At 39.9% G+C, this 23,245-nt stretch overlaps 1 long non-coding RNA gene across 1 annotated transcript; it reads left to right on the plus strand.

The window, feature by feature from the left end:
* Window positions 1-8,362: 8,362 nt before the first annotated feature.
* On the plus strand, window positions 8,363-8,945 carry LOC109190977. The gene is made up of 3 exons (XR_002055842.1): window positions 8,363-8,484; window positions 8,669-8,744; window positions 8,840-8,945. It is a non-coding gene; the product is annotated as an uncharacterized LOC109190977 (long non-coding RNA).
* Window positions 8,946-23,245: the final 14,300 nt, after the last annotated feature.

A 23,245-nucleotide genomic window follows, 5' to 3' on the forward strand; every position in this document is an offset into this window, starting at 1 on the left:
TTGGCCAAAACTCCAAGGCTCGGGGCCGCCTAGCGCCTAGGCGGCTAGGCGGACGAGTTTTGCAACCTTGATTAAGAGTATCTAAACTTGAAGTTGCTTCCAGATGGGGGTGGCGGATGGCTAAAGCGTTGTTCGACGCGGATCGTTAAATGTGTATTTTTTATTTCCTTGTTGTCACAAGTAAACCCGAAAAGAATGTAAGTTGTGAATAGTCGCTTGTAATGTTAATAAGTAAAATTGCAAATTTGATTAATTATGTGTATCAAGTACAATGGAAATGGTAATACACCCTGCTTTAAATACAACATCAAAAGAATATGTATACTTAACTTACATATCGAAACTGCCGTGGATAAAAGAAAACAATATCGGCGTGAGTTGTACCATATTGATGCCATCATACTCAGTGGTGGACCCAGAAAATTTTTCCAGTGGGGGCGAAACGCATTAAAACAAAAGAGATAGTTTAATAAAATATAAAACACTTAAAATATAGCCATAAATATTGTTGGATGTAGACGAAAAATAAAACACATTAAAACTTTATAAAAAATATTCATAAAAAAATATAAAACATAATTAATTTGATAAAATAATTCAAATAAAAAATACATTATAAACACATCTCATCTCATTATTAATATAAAAGAAAATTATATATATGTGTGTAAATCTCACAATTAATACGAAGTATTAATCTAAAAAATCTACACACACACTCACTGAGGAAGGATTCGAACCCTGGCCGCCCCACTTCAGTCGTAGTCTTAGACCCCTTCTCTCATTGAGAACCCATACCGTAGACCCCGTCAATGCCCGAGCGATGTCTTGTACTGATGTTCTCTCGAACCGCTTTAAGAAATGAAATAAAGCATCATGAACACCTATACCTTTTAGTGTAGTGCTTTTAGTACCCGCTTCCTTGGTACCGGCTTTTGGTTTGGAACTGAAAGGGGTCCTCTCACACGCCGAGGCCTAACCTCAGGCAAATTTGAACATTCTTAAGGAAATCCCGGAGCTCCCCCCTTCTCTTAGAAAGATGATACGTGTGCCTTACCACCTGGGCTAATCATCTTTTGTAAAATTTTATCTATTTTATTATACTTATACTAAAACTTGTACTATATATACATATATACATACAAGGGTTATATATGGGGTGGGGGTGGGGTGAGGGGGGCAGCTGCCCCCACTGCCCCCATGCTGGGTCCGCCTCTGATCATATTAGTTTCTACTCGCCCTGTAGTTTTTTAACAATCAATACTATCAATATATATTGATGTTATTGTATTGATTTCTACATGGCGTGTAGATATGTAAATATTTATAGTCTGCTCACTACTACAGAATTCACATACAACGTCGGGTATTTAACGTCGGCTAAATAAATAGCCGACGTTAAAAGTTTATAACGTCGGCTATTTATTAATAGCCGACGTTATAAAGTAAACATAAAAATATAAAAGAAATTCGTAAGCTACAACGTCGGCTATACTAAAAGCCGACGTTGTAGGTCGTTTATTTTTTTATTTTTCTAAATTATTTATATATAACGTCGGTTAAAGAGCTTAGCCGACGTTATATAAAAAAAAAATTAATCTAATACAACGTCGGCTGTCTATATAGCCGACGTTGTATAGATTTAATAATTTTTTTATTTTTATTTTTTTCTTTATAACGTCGGCTACCAGACGTTATAAATTTTAAATCTGATAAAAATACGCTAGGCAAGTCGATTTGACCAAAGTCTTCTTCTTCTTCCCCGATCTGAGACCAAATTTCCCCCTCCGCCATCTCCTCCGTTTCTTCTTCCCCGATCTGAGACCACCACTGCCGACGCTGCTGCAACCCGCCGCCGTCTTCCCCGACGCACAGTCCATCCCCGCCGCTGCAGCTTCATTCCTCCGCCGCCCCCGCAACTGCAACCCACCGCCGCCGCCGCAACTGCAACCCCATGCCGCCGCCGCTTCAAGCTCTCCTCCCCGCCGCCGCAGACCGGCAGCCTCCCTCCGCCGCTACACCATCGTCGACGGAGCACTGCACCAGCCTGCTGCGGTAAGTTATATATATATATATATATATATATATATATATATATATATATATATATATATATATATATATATATATATATATATTTTAAATTTTTAATTATTATTAATTAATTTCAAATTTTATTAAATTGATTTGAAATTTAGGGTTTGTTTGTATATATTTGTAAGTTTTATTGATTAATTTTGAATTTTAGTCAATTTATTTGCATTTTAGGGTTTATTTGTATATATTTGTAATTTTTATTGATTAATTTCGATTTTTAGTCAATTTATTTGTATTTCTTAAAATAATTTTAAAGTTTTAGCTACAATCCAATGACAAAAAATTAGTATGCCAACTTTAATGGTTAATTAATACAAAATAATATAAATGAAAAATGAATAAGATATCTTTCAATAATTTAAAATTTTAAAATGTATTATTAATATTAAAAAATTGAAAATTTTAAAGTGCATTATTAATATTAAAAGAATTTGTTAATGGTGAATTAAAATTGTCTTCTAGCAATGTGTTCCTTTAAACACTTGGCAATTATTTGTCATTTGTGTTTCTAGGTCCGATTATGATCCACAAAAGATTTGTGTACAACTCCTAAGTTTGAAAATCAATTCATAATTTGAGTGTCAATAAAATTAAATAATTTATTATTCAACAAGGATTAAATAATTTATTATTCAACAAGGATTTCAATTATATTTGATAGAGTAAATTGTTGAATGATGAATATGATTAATAAGGATTTCAATTACTTAAGATATTATACAATGACTAAGAGTAAATTTTTAGTTAAGTCACACTAATGACATATGTCTCACTTTTGTGGAGTGTATACTTGAATTTTAGTCAATTTATTTGCATTTTAGAGTTTATTTGTATATATTTGTAATTACTAGTCTATTTTCACCACAACAATTATTTTAGATAGAGTTGAATCAATGTTAACAAAAGTTTAATTGGAATTAATATTATCCTAGATTGACTTGTGATGGATAAAAGTTGGATGAAAGCTTCTCGGTTGAGTACGGAATATGATGACGGAGTTAGAGAATTTATAGAGTTTGCAAAATGTCATCTTCCAAATAATGATGGAACATTTTGGTGTCCTTGTAAGAAGTGTTGTAATCTAAAACTATTAAGTGCCAAGGACATATATGATCATCTAATTTGTGATGGAATTAATCAAAATTATACAAAATGGATATGGCACGGTGAAGGAGGAAGAGAGACTAGTACATCTAACATGTATGTTGACAACGAAGCAAATGAAGATGATGAGTCTGAAGATAGGTTGGACGAAATGTTCCGTGATGTTGGAGAAGAGTTCACAAATCGATCAAATGAGTTGGATGAATTATTAAATGATTCAAAACAGCCTTTATGGCCCGGGAGTAGTAAATATACTCGCTTATCTGCTGTTTTGAAATTATTCAACTTAAAAGCTGGGAATGGATGGAGCGACAAGAGCTTTACTGCTTTACTTGATTTAATAAACGATATGCTTCCAGAAGATAATGGACTCCCGAAGAGTACATATGATGCAAAGAAGATTATGTGTCCCATGGGTATGGAGTATGAAAAGATACATGCTTGTCCTAACGATTGCATATTGTTTAGGAATGATTACAAAGAATTGAATGCATGTCCGATCTGTGGGGCATCTCGGTATAAAATAAGAGAGCATGTTGTTGGTAAGGCAAGTTCGAAAGGGCCACCAGCTAAAGTTATGTGGTATCTCCCAATTCTTCCAAGATTTAAGCGTATGTTTGCCAATCCAAGCGACGCGAAAAACTTAACATGGCATGCAGATCAAAAAATTTCTGATGGCAAGCTTCGACACCCAGCTGATTCTACTCAATGGAAAACCTTTGATAATGTTTTTCCTGAATTTGGCAATGAGTCCAGAAATCTTAGACTTGGCCTTTGTACAGATGGTATAAACCCTCACGGGAACCTAAGTAGCAAGCATAGCTCGTGGCCAGTTATGTTAGTGATTTATAATCTACCTCATTGGTTGTGTATGAAACGCAAATATATATTACTGTCCTTGATGATTTCTGGCCCAAAACAACCCGGTAATGATATAGATGTCTTTTTGGCACCTTTGATTGATGACTTGAAAAAATTGTGTGATGAAGGTGTGTTAGTGTTTGATGCCTACCGGAAAGAAAATTTTAAGTTGCATGCTATGCTTTTTTGCACAATCAATGACTTTCCAGCTTATGGAAACCTGGCTGGGTATAGTGTCAAAGGACATAAAGCATGCCCTATATGTGAAGATAATACATGTTATACACAACTTGTCCATGGCAAAAAGACAGTCTACTTGGGTCACCGGAGGTTTCTTGATAGAGCTCACCCTTACAGGAGATTAAAAAAGGCTTTCAATGGGCAACAAGACTATACAGATGCTCCACAACCAATGACTGGGATTGAAGTTTATGAACGTGTGAAAGGTATAAATGTTACTTTTGGTAAAACTCAAAAGCTTAAATCTCAAAGAGGTAAGAGGTCAAGAGCTAATGTTGAGGTACCTCCAAATGAAAAGAGTCCATGGAAAAAGAAATCCATATTTTTTGATCTTCCATATTGGAAGACATTAGATGTGAGACATAGTATTGATGTGATGCATGTGAAGAAAAATGTGTGTGATAGTCTTGTTGGAACTCTTTTAGATATAAAAGGTAAGACTAAAGATGGACTCAATGCTAGATTAGACTTGATTGAAATGAACATAAGAGCAACATTAGCTCCACGCCAAGGGGAAAAGAAGACATATTTGCCTCCAGCTGCTCATACTTTATCAAGAAAGGAGAAAATAAGTTTTTGTGAGTGTTTACGTGGAGTCAAGGTACCACAATGGTACTCATCAAATATTAGAACACTTGTGAATATGCAAGATCTAAAATTGGTGGGATTGAAATCTCATGATTGCCATGCTTTAATGCAGCAACTATTGCCAGTGGCTGTTAGAGGTATATTGCCCAAAAAGTTGAGATATACTATTATAAGGTTTTATTTCTTTTTCAATGCTATCTGTGGAAAGTGATTGATCCAGACAAACTAGATGAATTGCAAAATGGCATTATTGTTACATTGTGTCAGTTGGAGATGTATTTTCCACCGTCATTTTTTGATGTCATGGTTCATTTGGTTGTACATCTGGTGCGAGAGATCAAACAGTGCGGTCCTGCTTATTTGAGGTGGATGTACCCATTTGAACGGTACATGAAAGTCTTAAAAGGTTATGTGAGGAACCGATACCGACCAGAAGCATCTATTGTTGAAAGCTATATTGCTGAGGAGGTAACTGAATTTTGTACTGAATATTTGGCGGGGGTAGAAGCTATTGGTCTTTCTAAGTATCGACATGAAGGAAGAAGTGCTGGGAAAGGTACTCGAGGACGCAAAGTAGCTGGTATGCCTCGTGAAGATATTGATGAAGCACATTTGTACATCTTGCATAATACAAGTGAAGTCGAGCCATATTTAGATGAGCACAAGGCACTGATTAAAGAGCAAAATCCAAGAAAGACAGACATGTGGATTGTGAGCGAACATAATCGTACTTTTATTAGTTGGTTCAAGAATAAAGTTCTGAGTGCTACTAACTATTCTGAAACAGTACGATGGTTAGCTCATGGTCCTTGTATGCAAGTCATATGTTATACTGGATATGATATAAATGGATTTTCTTTTTATACAAAAAAACAAGATGAAAAGAGCATTATGCAAAACAGTGGAGTTTCTTTGGTTGCAAATTCAGTGCACTTCAGTAGTTCGAAAGATAAAAATCCGGTCATTGCAGAGTTGTCATATTATGGTGTGATTGAAGAAATATGGGAGGTTGATTATGTTCAGTTCAAAGTGCCGATGTTCCGATGTAAATGGGTAGATAGTAAACACGGTGTTAAAGCTGATGAGTTAGGGTTTACACTTGTTGATTTGAACAGGGAAGGTCACAAAAATGAGCAATTCATAATGGCATCTCAAGCAAAACAAGTATTTTTTGTTACTGATCCTAGTGATAAAAAATGGTCTGTTGTTCTTCATGGAAAGAGACAAATTACTGGTGAAGGGAATGAAGATGTTAGTTATGAGATTGAGGAAATACCACCCTTTTCTTCAAGTTTATTACCAGTTATCATAGACAATGAGATAGATGAAGTGCATGCATCACGTGATGATCATCATGAAGGGCTATGGGAGAATTGATTATTATTTGTAATGCTTTAACTTATTCTTGTGTTTACTATATCTAAATATTTACAGTTATATTTATGTATATTATTCTTTTGTCAATTCACTAATAATTTCTTTGCTAAACAGGCATATGGATTCATCAAATGACCCCCCCCCCCCCCCCCCCCCCCCCCCCGTTGATAGTACCATCCAAGCTAAAGGTACTAATACCAAAGCTAAGAAGAGGCGGGGTGCCACCGTTATGACAAAATTAATTTCTGGGCGTGGTGACACAAAATTGGTGGTTCAATTTAATAGAAAACACGAAGCTGTTGGGCCAGGGAGCACCCAATTCAAAAGTTACTTTGCGTTGATTGCACGGAGCAAAGTTCCAATCACATATAAAGATTGGAAAGAGGTCCCAGAAGAGAGTAAAGCGTTGGTGTGGGATGATATCACGGTATGCAACTTATTTATAAAACTATTGAATTAATTGTATTTAATTTGTTTCTAATAAGTAATATTGTCTTGCAGAGCGTTTATGATATTCCCACTGATGATGTGGATCTGAAGGGTTCTTTGATGTCATATGCGAGTGAACGGTGGAGAGATTTTAAAGCTAGATTGAACAGAGACTACATATTCCATAATGAAGACCCAATAAATAATACTCCATGTCAAAAATACACATTTATTGATCCAAATACATGGAAAACGTACGTGGAGCGGCGTAAAACTGTAGAGTTTGAGGTATATATTGTAATTTTTCTATCAATTATTTATTAACTCAAATATATTAAAGATATGTATTTTTACTTAATGTTTTCTTTTTGTGTAGGAATCAAGAAAGAAACATCAAGAAATACGGAGTAAGAATATTCATCCACATCATTTAGCCCGAGGAGGCTATAAGAGATTGGAGAAGATTATGATGGATGAGAATATGAAAGAACAAGAAGAAGCTGCAAGATCAGATCCATCGTCAAGTGTTGTTCCTCCATCTCCGCCAGCTAAACATGAAAAGTGGAAGAGGGCCAGAATGGACAAATTAGGAAATATTAACAACGAAGCGACTAGAATGATCGTGGAAAAGATTGTAAGTAAAATGTTAAAATTTTCTACATTATTAAGATAGCTAGTAATCATTATTAAATATTGTTTTTATATGTTAGGATTTGCTATCATTGCAAGCTTCTCAAGGAGAGTTTGTTGAGTCCGGTACACAAGATATATTGTCTACTGCCATAGGTACAGATGAGCATTGCGGACGTGTTAGAGCCATGGGTAGAGCACATGGCTTAAAAAGCTACTTTGGTCATGCAAAACGTCGTCAAAGCCAGTCTACACCACAAGTGAAAGATATGATTCAGACAGCAGTTGCTGAGGCGTTAGCGGTTGCCCGAGAGGAATATAAAACATCCTTGCAAGCAGCCATTCGAGAGATGAGGGATGAAATTAGTAGTATGAGGACTCCAGCGGCTCAACTTGTACCATCAAGGCAGGAGGAAGACATGCGTGTAGCTGTCCAACCTCATGGTCAAAGTGAAAAAGCAAGCTCTCCAGACCCTTTTACTGATTTACCGGCCGTAAGTAATCATTTATAACTAATCTTATTATTTATTAAAAACATTTTACCTATTTCTTAATATGAATTCATGCAGTTAGGAGCCGGATGTGAATTGTTTTTAGAAGATCCCATTAGACGTAAAGTTGCACGTGGGATAGTTTACAAGGCCGAAAGGGTTCACGGGATACAAATACATGCGGATCAAGTGAAGGTCACCGTGACTGAAATTCTCGTGTCAAGTGCAATGGTACCCTTCCCTACCGATGAGGTTCAACTGTTAAGGGATGCATTGCACAACTTTATTATTTGGCCAAAGAAGTTGGTTGAGTTGTATACCGAAGGTGATGAGGTATGTATTTTAAAAAATTTTGGATTTTAAAATAGTGTTTAATTTACTTTTTAAAAATAGTAATTGTTAGTTATATTGAACATGTACAAATGACTTATGATTCCGGTGTGCAACGACCTTTTGCTGATCTGAATATAGCTGATCCGACTTCTTTGAGTCCTCGATGTCTAAAGGTATATAAAATTATTCCCAAACTTGATAAAAATGTTGTGATAAAGATGGAGCGTGGTATTGTGGGCGATGTTGACTATCCCTTACAACTTGACCCGTTGGAGATTATGCGTTTCTTAAGGATGGAGACGTTAGATGTTTCCATATTGCAGTTCTTTATAAGGTAATAATTATGTTCTTTACTTATATTTGTTTATATAATATTTTTCATTCATTTATTATATTACTGATATATATGATTGATTGTATTTTTGAATAGGGGTCTTTATGACAAATTTGAATTGGCATCAAAGACCACATATGGCTTCTTAGATCCGCATTTCATTCAACAGTTTCAAATACTATAGATGAACGGACAGGGTATATCAACGTCACCATGCAATATGGCCAAAAACAATGCTATCTAGCGCCATATATTTTAAAGTAAGTTTTAATTGTTTAAAATAAAATAACTTATATATAATACACTTTTATTATATATTATATTTACTTACAACTAATACATTATTGATTTGTAGTGATCATTGGATGTTGATGGCAATTTGTCCTCAACTTAATGAAATCTATTGGTTTGATTCAATTGGAGGCCCGCCACGTGATGACATCAAAGATATTGTTGAAAAGTATGTGAACTTATAAGTATTAATATGTATAATTAATAAAGTATAAAGTATTTATGTAAACTAATCTCTTATAATTTTAGGTGTGTCAATTCAGTAAGGTTGTTGAGAAGCAATGGATCAACTCGTTCACCAAAATGGACTAAGGTTTTGGTAAGTATTTTATACATTTGTAAAACTACATATATTTTATTGTTTTTTATTAAATAAAATTTTAAATGTAATTTAATTCAAATGTAGTGTGCTCAACAAGTTGGAAGTACGGCATGTGGATATTATGTGATGAAATACATGCTTGAAATTCTTTCCAAAGAAGCATGTGCGGGAATGGATAAGGCATGTAATTTAATATAATACCTTTCTTTTTCTAATTTTAAAAAATGCTAGCTTACTAATTATTTAATAATTATCAACTTTGTAGATTGTTGAGAGAGTTGGTAGATCGAGCTACACTCAACAAGAAATTGATCAAGTAAGAGATGTATGGGCCGACTTCTTTTTTGATGTATGGTTAAGTATGTAAATTAAACAAATTGATATTAGCTTTTGAATGTTAACTTGTATTATTAATTAGTATCAAATTGTGAGATTTATTACTTTTATTACTTGTTTCATTATAAATATTAGATTCTACATATTTTGCTGCGGTTGTGGTGCAATAATTGAGCAGGTTTTGGTTGTGGTTGTGAGAAATTGAGAAGGTTTAGGTTGTGGTTGTGAGAAATTGACCAGGTTTATGTTGTGGTTGTGGTTGTGAGTAGATTTGAGCAGGTTTTTGGATATAAATGGACAAATAAATTGTATATTAAAAAAAAAACATACGACGTCGGCTAAAAGTAATAGCCGACGTCGAATATGTTTAAAAAAAATAAATAAAGTTTACAACGTCGGCTAATAGCTATTAGCCGACGTTGTAGGTACTTTAATTATTTTTTAAAATACTTACAACGTCGGCTAATTGCTATTAGCCGATGTTGTATGTATTTTAAAAAATAATTAAAATACTTACAACGTCGGCTAATAGCTATTAGCCGACGTTGTAAGTATTTTAATTATTTTTTAAAATACATACAACATCGGCTAATAGCAATTAGCCGACGTTGTAAGTATTTTAAAAAATAATTAAAGTACCTACAACGTCGGCTAATAGCTATTAGCCGACGTTGTAAGTATTTTAATTATTTTTTAAAATACCTACAACGTCGGCTAATAGCTATTAGCCGACGTTGTAAACTTTATTTATTTATTTATTTTTTAATTAATATATAACGTCGGTTATATAAATAGCCGTCGTTATAGATAATATTTACAACGTCGGCCGTAACAACTACGGAACCTAGCCGACGTTAAAAGCTCTATTTAGCCGACGTTAAAAGCCTGCTGTGTAGTAGTGGCTGGGTCATTAATTTGTAGGCATTGAAATACATGAACATATATTGATGCCATCATATTGTGACCCAGAGACGTAATTTTAGATAACCCGCGTGGCAATCAAATAACATGGACATAAACATTGATGCCCAGTATTTGTGAGCCACACGGACTATAAGTGGGCAGCCACTCCAAAGGAAGTTGGAATGTGATCCTGAACTGTGTATGGATGAGAAGGCAATCATAGAACCCGGCCTTTCTCCACACAATTTGGACCATATTCTTCAACTAAGCCGCCATGTAATTTCGTGAGAATTAAGTACAGACCATACGTGTAGTTAACGGGAGAAAAAATTCTCCAAAGAATTTTTGGCATATGAGAACATAGTATTCATATGATAGTATGCAGATGATAGTATAGAGGGCTTATAGAAAAGTATGGAATTTGATAGAGAGTAGAGAAGAGAATGAGATAAAAAAAATGTTCAGAGTCGTATGAGGTTGTAAAAATAATTCGGGAATATATATAGGCCAAGTTTGGTGCGTTTCATTAAAACGCACGTCGAAATTGCGTTTTATGTAAAAACGCATGTCCAACATGCATTTTACATAGCGGTGACCATTTCACTGAATAAAGGCTACATGATTTGGCAAAGTTTGAATGTATAGCATGCCATTTGAGTTGGCTAACATCCGAAATTTTCATCAAAGAGCACCCATGTATAGCATGTCATTTTAATGTTGTATTGTTTATATTTTTGCAGGTACAAATTTTGTCAATTAGTCTGAATTAAGTGCGATTTGCGATTTTGCTTTTTGTCACGGCGATCTGATGTCTCGGTTGACCAAGTCAAAAAAGGTGGTCAAAACGCGATTGGGAGTTGCGGTCGATTGCAGACCGCAATTCCCACTTGCGATCTTGCTTTTTGTCAGCCGAGATGTGATGCATTGGTAAGGTCGTCAAAATGCAATAGGGAAATGCGGTCCACAGGAAAACGCAACTCCTAGTTGCGTTCTTACTTTATTTTCAAGACAATTGGGCGTTTTGAGTTTTTATTTTTTTCTATTTATGATTTGTTTTCAGCACTTCTCGTTGATGAACTAGCAGAAGCAATTGAGGCCGCAAAAAATTAGTTGGGGTTTAGTTTTTAAAATAATGCACATATAACTATACACCGAAATGTCTCAATCGGTGGAGTGAAATTACTGCTTATTAGTTTTTATGTATGTTTGAAGCACTATAAAGGAGTGAAATGAATACTTGTGTTAACCACTTGAAAAAATTAGTGAATTTTCGTTTAATAAGATATTTAGTAATAAAGTAGTAAAACTGAAATTGTGATATAAATGTATACAATTACAATTATATAAATCACAAAGTACACAACTTGGATATACATCATAAACTACATAACCAGTTGGTGCATCACTGGGATCTTGCGAAGCTGGTTCCAACATCGACCAACATAAAGTACAAACCACAGGTCTCCGAATTTTGCGAGGCTGGTTCCAACATTGACCAACTTGGATATACATCATAAACTACATAAATTACAAATGAAATTGCGTTAAAGCCAATGTTTCGAGGAATTGAATTAAATTTGCGGCTGCTGGAAGTCATTGACACAGTTGAGAAATGTGGCTTCTCTTGCATCAATGTCATCTTCCAAATCATAGGCCTTTTGGACCTTTGGTCGTTTAGTAACCTTATTTTTGTCGTTGACTCCTTGCAGAAGTCATGTAATAAGGCGCAGCCTATAACCTGAAATTTGTAAATAAGGAAAATATAAAAAATAACAAATTACAGAACTTGGATATACATCATATATATAAACAAAATTAAAAGAAACGTTGTACGAGCTAACCAATACGAAGTCTGTAAGCTAAATTGAACGAACCTCTTAATAGAAATAGTAGTCGCGAAATTTAGTTGAAATTCATTGAATTTCGGAAGCAGAGAAAAAATATGGGGCTTGAAATACTGAGCATGAGAAAGTTGTAAAAAAGAAAACAAACTTCCCATAGAGAATACATAAATAAGCTAAATTGGTTTAGAAAAAAATGTAATGTTTGAATGTAAAATCGCACCTGTGGGCTATTTATATGCGAGGTAGAATGCTAAGCAAGTCCTTGTTGTGTTGTATTGCGTTGTATTTTTTCTAAAGTAACTCACGCTTAAACCGCAAGTGGTATTTGCGATTTTATTTTTTGTCAGGGGATGTGATGTATCGGCTGGGTGACTAACAGGGTGGTTGGCACAAGTTACCATAAAAAGCGTAGATGTGATGTCTCGACTGACCAAAGCAATAAAAGCTGGTCAAAACGCGAGTGGGACTTGCGGTTTACGGCGAACCGCAATTTCCACTTGCAATCTTGCTTTTTGTCAGCCGACATGTGATGCATTTCGGCTGACGAATAGCATAGTGGCCACAGCTTTGGTACAGGCTGTCAAATACGAAGTATGATTTTTTGAGTACAGAGGAAGGGCCAAGCCCCGGAATAGCATAGTATGATAGTATGCCAATTTACGAGTTGGGACTGAGTATTGATAAATTATACAATCATATTGCGCATGGTAATATTTGATACGTAAATTTCACGCATGGTGTCAATCGAAAACACATATTCTTATGTATATAAAAGCTACATCCATACACGTGAACTTATTTTGAAAGTAGATTTTTAAATTCTTCAACAATTGCATCGACTTTCATGACATGCTCATGAGTCTCACGTGCGAGTTCATCTTGCATACGCGCTAAGATTTCATCATTCGAAAGTGTGTTTGTATTGGGTGGGGTGGAGGTAGAAGTGGAAGCGGAAGTTGAACTACATGCTCCGAAATGATGTTGCTGATTGTTTTTGAATTTGTTGAAAGCTTCAAAGGCTTCATCTTTGGAGTGAAATGATTTATACAAATTGTCGCTATAGCGATGTACTTGAGCTTTTGCATCTTCCCAATTGTCATATATTCCCGGTTGTCGACCAACAAACACAACATATGTCTTACCCTAGTATTAAACATCCTGTTAAAAACGGAGTAGTAATGTAATTAAAAGAAATATATATAGAATAATGCGTACCATTTTGAATATCTTTTGAAGATGATGATGAACGATTGGAATAAGTAGAGTGAGAAACACAATGTCCCTATTGGATACTTGTTAGGGAAATGGCAAAGTTGTCATCTGGTTCTGGGGCTATAAATAACCGTATAAGTTAGAACAATTTGGAATCTTATACTAGCAAAAACAATTCAGTGGTACAACTTTTGATAAAGTAGGTTTCCTATTAGGATTTTTTAGGGGTACTAAATTTTTAAATTACTATGACCCTTAGAATTTGTGATTGTCCAGCCTATAAAAACCCATGAGATCCTCAAATTTAAAAAACCCATCAGAACCTCAAATTTAAAAAACCCATGATTTTCCCTTAAATTCATCAACAAGTATTGTGGAAAAAACAATGGATCTTTTCGATGATTTTGAGATACTTCTTGGAATCACTCCCCTATTTTGTCATCGACTGTTGTATCAAGCAATAACAATCCATCGAAGAAAAATTTTGTATGCATGTGTAGATCGAAGACCGTGTGATACTTTTGTATCGTATCCCACTCGTGCATGGGGTCGATATTTACTGATGTTAGGTATTCCTGTGCCCGAATCAAGGATTTTTGCAAATAAAGAAGATGCCGAACGATATGCTTTGGTCATATTTGAAAGTCTCAGACAAATTTATTTCCCTTCACGTAAGTTTTTGTGCATTTGTTAATTAATAATATTTGAAAGTCTACGACAGATTTTTTTTTTTCCCATTTTGTTATTAGCTTGCAACGATGTATTGCATATGCCTGATGTGAGTGACTACGCTACGACTTGGTTCACTATTCTAGTTTCTTTTGACCTAGACATGGTAATCACTCCTCTAATTTGTCCTTTTAACACTATATTGCAACACTGGTTTCATTCTGACGTACTGTATTCACTTCTATAATAGAGAATTCCAAATTGTATGTATCGCCATTTAATGCAACATCTAACGACAAAAGCAATATTGTGGCATCATAGCGCATGGATAGAAGTTGATGTGGAAGATATGCAATTTACAACGGGAATTAGTGAATTCAAGACGGAAAATGATTTATACCCTGGAGACATTGTCCTATTTAGACATACAGGTTTCTTCATTTTCGAATGTTACTTATTTAGTGTTGATTCGTATAGTCCAAAGAGAGAATTTAATCAATTTGGTCAAAGGACAAATACTTGGCGGTTTGATCCCGGTAACTTTCCATTTATAGTGCATATTCTTCATGAAATATTTGTTGGGAAACATACTAATTCATTTATGTATTATAGTGTCCATCACTGTGCCAGCAAGGTCTTCAATACCACCAAGATATGACTTTAATCAACTAGAGCGATGTAGATCTTTATATCACAATTTCGGTATGCTTTTCGCGGTAAGTAAAATTTATGCATTCAAAATTTAATGTTAGACAAGGTAGTAATCACGAAACTCCTTTTACGTAATTGTAGCGTGAGAAATTGAGCGAATTTCTCCGCGACTCCATCAAAGTTGATGCGCCTCTAATATTCATTGTTGGAGATAGGAAATTAGAACTGTACTACGACTACACATTAATATTCCATGATGAGCAATGGGAACAGATATATGATCATTTTCAGTTATATGGATGTGACCGTGTTGTATTCTTCAATGTCGAGCAACACGTTATACTCATGTTACCAATTGCTATCTCCTGTAACGTCGAGAAGATTTATCCGTGGTCAGTCAGTTACCATATTCTGGAGAATGAATACGGCGAAATTCACCAATTAACTACGTGAAATAGCTGATTTTATGTGAATTGGAAGGTTTACGGCGCTGTCATAGGTTTTGAATCTTTGTTCCGTTATTTCCGTTGTCAATGTTTATTTTATCGTGTATATTATTGCGTTCGTCCGTCGTGTGACCATTTCCGTTAATGTAACTTGTATTTTGAACGATGTCGTAATCGGAAACGCCTGAAAATCTCCTTTCTCGTTGACTCACATAGTAGTTACACATTATTATTCGAAGTAATTATTTAAGAGTTTCATAAAATGAGTAAATTGGCCACATGATTAAACAAAATTAATCATATATAAAACAAATAAGGGATACATTAGTATTTTTTTGAAGATGATTATATACAAATGTATAATAGACTGGCTTAAGATAAAAGAAACAGAGAGGAGTACGAGGGTGAGGTGCAACCCGAGGGTTACATGGGATCACCCAAGAACAAGCCACCAAGTATTTGGGAAGTCTGATACACCGCGAGCACAATCTGTCTCCAACTTCATGTGGCGAAATACGACCTTAAATAAGCATTGGCCGCTTTCTCTTCCTAATGAGTTGTCTTCGTGTTGTACTTGTGTTGGATCAAACACTTGAGATGTATCTAGGAAATTGTCGTCATCAAATAATTCCTGTATACTGTCGTGGTCAAATGGCGAGTTAATCAGACCAGTATTGGAAGAGCTGCGCATTGGTCGTCCATGTTGTTCGGGAATTTGTTGGGAAGATTGACCTTGCTCATAATAAGGATGCGGGAAATAAGGAGTCGTTATGTTAGGAGAGTGAAGTATTCCAGATTCATGGACAACAACTTGTGTGAGGTCTCCCATATATTGCGATCCAGAATTGTGTTGCTGAAAATCAGCTGCATCGCCTTCACCTTGCCCTTCCGGTTCATCATGACCGGGGTTGACTGCAGCGCCGACGTCCATGTTCAAAGGTGGATGTTGTCGTCGACGTCGATGACCACCCTGAGCTCGACCGCCGCGCCTATTTTCCCGTCTTCTGTCATTGGGCCGAACTTGATCAATAGGCTCATAAAAAATTCCTTCGTTATTGCGTGGAAAATCCATTACGTAACCGTAGTTAAGCCTTTGAAGTTCATCGCGCGTAATCTGTTGCATTATATGTGTATACTCGCCGTTTTCTCCGTGCTCCTCGGCCGTTTCACCAGCAATATTTATGTGACGCAGAGCTTCCGCCTAACATAACATAGTTTCATAATTAGTGGACAAAACAATAAAACACAAATACATAAGCAACATATGAACAGTTCTCGTGTAAAACCGTTGCAGCAAATAAAGGTGCAGTCTCTAAGTATCCTTCCTCTTGATGATGAGCTGGGTTCCCAATTAAACGGCGACCAACCCTATAGAACTAATGTTCGTAAGCTTGACTTACGAATGGACCGGCTGGTGCATGTGGCGCAATTATAACCAAGTTCTCATTTCGATTTTCCCAAATTGCAACATACAATTGATGGTAAACTGTCCAATCTTGATTCTTAGTATGACCATCTAATCTGTGCAAATTATGATTGAACTGAACATGCGGTGGGATGTCTTGGTATCCACCGAATTGCCGAACAACTCTTTCGGGATAATGCCACTCCACGGCGTAATAAAATAGTAACGGAACTCAGGCCGCCCAAATTTCTTGCCCCGCCCGTGAACAAGGTGGCAATGTGTCAATATTGTATGGCATCCACACAAACTGCACAAAATGAATTAATAATTCAATGGTGAACAACCTACATATTTAACCCCAATTAAAAAAAGGAAAAATAACCACATCAATATATATATACATATTTCGTTTGATATTTTTTTCCTAAAAATATTAATATAGATCAAAATATATTTTTTATTTGTTTTTATATGCTTACGTTATTAGTTTGACATCTATCAAATTGATCCCGGTATGTTACATACGTGTGATTAGAAGTAAACGTCCAAGAATGTCGACAATTCCACCTACATGTGAAATATAAAATGATTTTAGTTCCAAAATATAAACATAAGGAATATTTAATGTTGATATAAATTAGCAAACATACCGTGCACCATAAGGTCCATCATTTAGGTTCATGACTGGGACCACACCGATAGGACGTGTACAGGGCAAACGCTCCCATGCCCACAACTGTAACAAAATAAGGCAACCACCAGCAACGGAATGCTCATAATTCGCCGTTCTACAAAGTGATCTGTACAAGCATGAGAGGACGGCCGAACCCCAACTGTATTGTCCGGCAGTGGAAAGGTCCTCTAATTTATCCAATAGACACAATTTTACCTTATTCCGAGATGTTTCAGAAAATAACAACCCCCCCCCCCATAAATAATAAAATAATACCACGCACGTATTGTTGCAGTATTACATCATTTACCTGATCAATGTCATTGGCAACGGCAGCAACGCGTTGTTCTATAGTCGGCATATTTATACCACTAACCGTGTACGCGTTCTGTAGAGGTGTAAAACCTAAAAAAGTCTGAATTTGGAAGAAACGTTCCTGTAATGTTTTTTCAAGTTTGCCAACCAATGGCCTACCATCAATCTTAAGTCCTAAAAGAACTTCAACATCTTGTAATGTTATCGTTACCTCGCCAAACGGCATATGGAACGCATGTACCTCAGGGCGCCACCGCTCAACTAAAGCAGTGATTAGATGATGGTCAATTTTCATGTTACCTAACCGTGTGATTGAAAGAAAACCCGCTTCGCGTAACCAACCTTCTACGCGTTCATTCAAATGGAGATTACTAAATGCCCCACACGATGAATGTACACATGATACTTGTGCATTGTACTCTTGATTTCCCCATACCGACTCCGATCGATGATGCGGTTGATAAGTTAACAATGTTTCATCAATGGGACCGGGGTGTAAATAATTTCGCCTCATTTTTTTTAACAAATTTGCTCGCACAATACTTGATCCAAGGTGCAATGAAAGGGAGAAATAATCTACAATTTTCGGATATAGAGAGTTGAGGGATACTAGGATTCATTTAACATGAAAGATAACTTATATTTATACATATGTGAGTTAAGGCAGATTTTAGTTTCCCAATATATGTTCAAATTTTAAAGCCAAACTAATGTGACCATTGACTATGGTCACATCATTTTGGCGTGACTGACACACTACCGTGTCAGTCGGAGTTGTAGACTAACGCAGCAACTAAAGTGCTGCGTCAGTCCATTGTAAACAACACGTAACCAGTCAGTCACTAAACAGCTGGTCACGTCAACATTAAAGGGCTTGACTCACACAGTGAGTCAAGCCATTCGAACAAAGAAATATAAAAATGTGAAATATGTAATATGCTATTTGCAACACACTTCAATATAAAAATTCATCTTTTATTCTAATGTGTATTTTGTTACAATTGAATCTTTGTGTATAAAACTGAAAAAAAATATAATAATTAAATTACATAAACGAATCGTACAACAATTTATAAAGTCTATTATATAATGTTCATTGTCTAATGGCAGCAACGGCAACAACATCGGGTTCAGTTGCAGTAGGAAGAACATATATTATTATTTTTTTTAAATAATCGGTAAGAAAGTCGACAGTTTGTATACTCTGTCAATTCAACGCGCTCATTAATTACTATTTAATAAAATTTCCACGACATATTAGTTATAACTAAATATATCAATATGTCGCGAGAATTAAGTATAGACTATTTGATCATCGCGAGAATTAAGTACAGACTATTTGACGAAATTTGTACCTGTAAACATAAAAATGAATAAAAAAAATCATTACAATATTTTCAAATAATAGTATTGATGGAATAATTACGGAACGGACCTGGAGGGAAGAAATATGGAGCGGATCACACCCGGCACCGAGTGGACTACGCACGCGGTCGGACAGACCATAGAGGGGTCTACCTCCCCGGGGTCCTCAACTACTACCACGGGGTCCTCTGCTACTATCACGGGGTCCCCGGCTACTATCATGGGGTCCCCGGCTACTGTGCACACGGAGTGACGAACCACCCCGGGGTCGGCCAACATAGGCTCGACACCCCGGGGTCGACCTACGTAGGCTTGGCCACCACAGGGTCGGCCGGCGCACCCCGGGTCGGCATACGCGGGGTCGGTTCGGCCGGGACAGGGTCCCCGCGTTGTCCGAGTCGTGCGGTGGCAGTTGTGACTCCTCCCGCGTACCCCGGGCCACGCTTTGGACCCGGTCCTGAGCTAGGACGCGGTCAAAGCGTCAGATCCAACCATCCCCCGGTTTAGGGGGAGCGGTTAGAGGTTTGTAGCATATAAAAACCCCTCCCCTTGTCCTAACAAGGGACACTGGATTCCTATCTCATACTTTCTTACAACATTTGTACTGTTATTACACTTCCTGAACCTCTGTAATAGCATTTTATGTCCAATTAATACAATATTTACCGCTTTATTATTCGTTCATCATATTCAAACATATATTCGGGTTGTATAATCCGGACCCCCGGGTTCATATAATCCATCATTGGTGCTCTTGTTGAGAGCGGCTGTACAAGCTTAAGCGCTCTCCCCATTATCATTCATCCACAGCGATGACAAGATCCGGGTTGAACACCCACAACTCGCAGGGTTCACGCAACACCCGCGACCTCTCCCTCGCCAACCACCCCAACGGGACCACGGCGAGTCGGCAGACCGTGCCCGTGGGGACAGGAGGGGACCTCAGAGATCAGATCAACGGGAACCGGTGGAGGACCTCTGGAGTCGGCTCACCAACAATTGCTCGCTCAGCGGGTCGACGTCGCCCGTCCCACCCCGGATTCCGACTCCCCGGGAGGAGGCCGCCACGCTCGAGCAGGCGGCGACGGGGTGCCCCGGCACCACCACCTCCGCCCCCTCCGAGGGAGCACGGTGGTCCCAGCACTCACGCGCCCCGGGCGCCGCGACGCTGGCTGATGGGGAATTCAACTCACCGTGACCATCTGAGAGACGAGAAGAGGAAGAAAGAGGAGGAGGAGGGGCGGGGCCGGAGTGACAAGGCACCTCAACCTCAAGAGGACCGTCGCCAATCACGGTCGCGCCGTGATCGGGGTCCCCGTCTAGCTCCTCTGCGATACCTGACCCCACTGACACAGCCCGTGAGCATCATCCTGTACCACGCGAAGGACATGAGCATCGTGTCGTTCCCCGAGGAGTGCTTGAAGGTCTCTCCCAAGGCCAACCCGAAGAAGTACTGCCGTTTCCATCAGCAGCGCGGGTACGACACGGACGAGTGTATGGTCCTCAAGAGACAGATCGAGGAGCTCATCCAGTGGGGGTACCTAGGCCAATACGTGAAGAGGACAGGGCAGGACCTCGCCAAAGGCCCCGAAAACACCCGGAAGAAGAAGGGCGGTGCCGGACCATCCGCCTCTGCCTCGCGCAAGAGGGAACTCGGCCAACTCACGGGGGATGAGGAGACCGAGCCGAACAGCCCGCCAAAGAAGAAAGTCATCCACGTCATCTTCGGCGGCCCAGAGGGTGGAGACACGCCCGCCATCTAGAAGAGGTGGGCGCGGAGCCTATACGTGGGGGAGGTCGTCCGGGTACCCCACGAAAAGAGGACATGTCGGGAGCCTATATCGTTCACCGGCGACGACCTCCCGGATGGCCCCCTGCCCCACCGAGACGCGTTGGTAATCAGGCTGGAGATCAAGGACATCATTGTCCACCGTGTACTGATGGATACGGGGAGCTCCGTGAATGTCATGTATTATGTCACCTTCACGAAACTCGGGCTATCCCAGAAGTAGCTCTCCCCAGTACGGATCCCGCTATCTAGTTTCACCGGGGAATCCACCGAAATAGAGGGCTCCATCACCCTCGAGGAACAAACCGGCACCCCGCCGCACGTCAAAAGGTGGGAGGTGGTGGTCAAAATCTGCTGTGCCCACAATATCATCTTCGGCCGACCTGCCATGGAGGACCTCAGGTGCATCAAGTTCCCCACCCCCACATGAGTGGGTGTCACGCGGGGAGACCAGAAGATCAGTCAGAGCTACTACTTGAAGGCATACCGCCAAATAACAAGGAAGGACCTCCAGGTACACACCGTAACCGAGAAGGCGCTTCGATAGGAAGAGAAGCGGCCCCGAGCCGAACCCACGGTGGAGAGGGAATAGGTCATTCTGGACCTCAGCCGACCTCCGGGGTTGGATCATGGAGGTCATCCGCAGCTACAAGGACGTGTTCGCCTGGGGTCCCGAGGACATGCCGGGCCTCAGCAAGGAGGTCATCACGCACAAGCTGGCGGTGGACCCCAAAGCCAAGCCAGTCCAGCAGCGGAAGCGCTACCTCGCCGCGGACAGACGAGAATTTGTGAAGAAGGGACACTAGGCGGGAGGTCCGCGTAGTCAATGGAATCTAGGACGGTCCAATAACTAATAACCACGGGTAGGTCTACTGGATGCGTGTCCTCGACAAGAGGCACTATACTCATAAAAAGCTAGCTATGGAACTCTAAAAGAGGGTTTGCACGAGACTCACCCAACTCAAGCAAGGAGGGGTGGCAGGGTTCCGTGGGCCCCGGGAGCCGGCCTCGGCAGTGGAGCGCTCGGGGGAGACCCGATGCCAGCCTCCAAGCTCTCAGCGCGACGAGATAGAACAGCTATGCAGGCAGATGCGCGAGTTGCAGCGCAAGATCGAGGTGCGCGACGAGGCCGCGATACCATCCTATCGGGTCGCTGTGTACGACCTCGACCTCAATGAGGAGCACCACACCGCCGACCTTCACCTCATCAACGACAGAATGGAAGACGACATGGTTCGCGCGGAAAATTACCAGCGCCAGACAAAGGCATACCATGACAACAGGGTCCGACCTCGCTACTTTCAAGTCGGCGATTACGTCATCCGGAGGAGGGAAGCAAGCTGACCCTAGGACGGAGGCAAGTTTGCCAAGAAATGGGAAGGACCATATGTGGTCGAAGCCATAGTACGCCCGGGCAGCTACAAGTTGAGGACACCATCGGGCAAGACGGTGGACCGGGTGTGGAACTCGGAACACTTGCTAAAATTTTACCAGTAGAAGCACATTTGTACGGCCTACCCCCTCCCCAATAACAGGCCGACTCCCCACAATAATGTTTTGTTTTCGTTCGTAATGGAATAATGAATTTCGTTGAGCAATTATTCTATCCCGAATGGTGGAAGAGCACGGGCACATGCGAGATCAGGTACTCGGGCACCGCGGGGTCGGCCTCCCCGAGGTCGACCGACGCGAGGTCGGCCGGCGCGGGGTCGGCTGACCTGAGGACGGCCATGCCGAGTCGGCCGTATGTGGCGGCTACGTACGCGGGGACTGCAATGGAAAACTTAGACGTAGCACATGCCCTAGGGGTGGTACGAGGTCCGACCTTGCCTATCGCCGAACGGAAGGGTTCGGGGCGCGAGTCAAAGGACTCCATCCCAGAATCGCTAAAACGTCCTAGGGGCGGTACGAGGTCCGGCTTCGCCTACCGCCGAACGGGCGTAACGCAATCTTAACACCCTAAGGGCGGTACGAGGTCTGACTTCGCATATCGCCGAACGGAAGGGTTCGGGGCGCGAGTCAAAGGACTCCAACCCCGGAATCGCTAAGACGTTCTAGGGGCGGTACGAGGTCCGACCTCGCCTATCGTCGAACGAGCGTAACGCAATCTAAATACCCTAGGGGTGGTACGAGGTCCGACCTCGCCTATCGCTGAACGGAAGGATTCGGGATGCGAGTCAAAAGGCTCCAACCCAAGAATCGCTAAGACGTTCTAGGGGCGGTATGAGGTCCAACCTCGCCTATCGCCGAACGGGCGTAACGCAATCTAGATACCCTAGCGAAGGTACGAGGCCCGACCTCGCGTACCAACCCCGACGGAAGAGCTTAACGGCTCAAGTCCAGTGACATGGAGTCGAAGGGCCACCCTAAGGGGGCACGAGGTCCGACCTCGCGTACCAACCCCAACGGAAGAGCTTAACGGCCTAAGTATGGTGGCTTGAGGTCGAAGGGCTACCCTAAGGGGAGCCCGAAGTCGGACCTCATTCGCCACTCGGTAGGGTCTCGGCCGACTTCCCAAGGAAGTCTTGGCGGACTTTTTC

This window comes from Ipomoea nil, unplaced genomic scaffold (genome assembly GCF_001879475.1).
Source record: "Ipomoea nil cultivar Tokyo-kokei standard unplaced genomic scaffold, Asagao_1.1 scaffold1596, whole genome shotgun sequence".
NCBI lineage: Eukaryota > Viridiplantae > Streptophyta > Magnoliopsida > Solanales > Convolvulaceae > Ipomoea > Ipomoea nil.